Below are 1534 nucleotides of genomic sequence, written 5' to 3' on the forward strand. Positions count from 1 at the left end.
TGTGAAACATGGTTTGAAATGCTTTCAGGTAGGAAAAAGGACTGGGAAGATGAACATATGGAAAACAATTCACCCCAAGAAAAATAAATAGGTTTTGAAGATGGCTCCTTTAGCCATCTAGGAAGGAAGGAAGGAAGGAAGGAAGGAAGGAAGGAAGGAAGGAAGGAAGGAAGGAAGGAAGGAAGGAAGGAAGGAAGGAAGGAAGGAAGGAAGGAAGGCAGGCAGGCAGGCAGGCAGGCAGGCAGGCAGGCAGGCAGGCAGGCAGGCAGGCAGGCAGGCAGGCAGGCAACACTCCAGCAGGGGTTTAATTTATTATCTGAAATCTATTCAGGAGAGAGACATCAGTGACATTCATTTAGAGGACGTGACTTTCCCCCAGACTTTCTTGAAGGCTGCCTTCACATCTTTGTTGCGTAAACTATAAATGAAAGGGTTAACCAGAGGGCCGATTACGGTATAGAACAATGCATTTGCCTTGTTCCAATTCGGAGTGTTTTGAGATTTGGGTCTGCAATACATGGTGAGAATGGAACCATAGAATAGGGTAACTGACACAAGATGGGCCAAGCAAGTGAAGAAGGCTTTGCGTCTCCCTGCGGATGAATGGATACGAATGATGGCTCTTATAATACCAATATAGGAGCTCAGGATGATAGCTGAGGTTACCAACCAATTGCAACCTATGAGAGCAGTCAGAATGACTTCATAGAACCCTACATCATCACAGGACATTTTCAGAAGAGGCAGCACATCGCAAAAGTAGTGATTGATGACATTGTTCCCACAAAAGCGTAGGCGGAAAGTGTTACTAATATGTGCAATGGCATTGGCAAAGCCAGCTGCGTAAGCTCCTACCACCAGTTGGATGCAGAGCTTCTTGGGCATGGCAGTGGTATAAAGAAGTGGATTGCAGATGGCCACATAACGGTCATGAAGGCCAGTAGGAAGCATTCACTGTAGGCTAAGCCAGCAGAGAAGAACAATTGTGCTGCACAACCAGCTATGGACATGTGGTTGTTCTTGGATACACAGTCAAACAAGATCCGAGGAGTGTAGACCGAAGAGTACCAGACATCCAGGGAGGAAAGACTGCCCACAAAGAAGTACATGGGAGTGTGCAAGCGGGAGTCTAGATAGATCAGGGCCATAAGGCCCAGGTTCCCGGTCAGTGTAATGGTGTAGGAGACCAAGAACAGCATAAAGAAGATTATTTGTAGAAATGGATCTGTTGTAAATCCAACAAGGACAAAATCCATAACAAGTGTCCGATTGCCTTCCACTCCTGTCATTTTCATAAGCATAATCTGTTTAGAAAAGAAAGAGAAGTCAAAATTTGACCATTTTTAGTCCTAGAATACAGAATTTGTCCTACGATTTTGAAACCCTTTGAAGTACAGTACTTGGTATGCTGTTATTAACTTTTTCCCAGATTGATTTGGCTTCCAATTTTTAACATTATTTACATAGTTATGGGATACAGGCTTCATCCATTCAAAAGAGACATTCAACAAGTGGACAAAAAGAGCAAAACACC

General features: G+C 44.1%; 1 pseudogene across 1 annotated transcript; it reads right to left on the minus strand.

Annotated features, from left to right (window-relative positions):
• Positions 1-351: 351 nt before the first annotated feature.
• LOC309389756 (olfactory receptor 9G4-like) lies at positions 352-1295 on the minus strand (annotated as a pseudogene). The gene has a single exon. The product of its transcript is annotated as an olfactory receptor 9G4-like (transcript).
• Positions 1296-1534: the final 239 nt, after the last annotated feature.

This window comes from Natrix helvetica, assembly GCF_964273705.1.
Source record: "Natrix helvetica genome assembly, chromosome: 1".
Classification (NCBI taxonomy): domain Eukaryota; kingdom Metazoa; phylum Chordata; class Lepidosauria; order Squamata; family Natricidae; genus Natrix; species Natrix helvetica.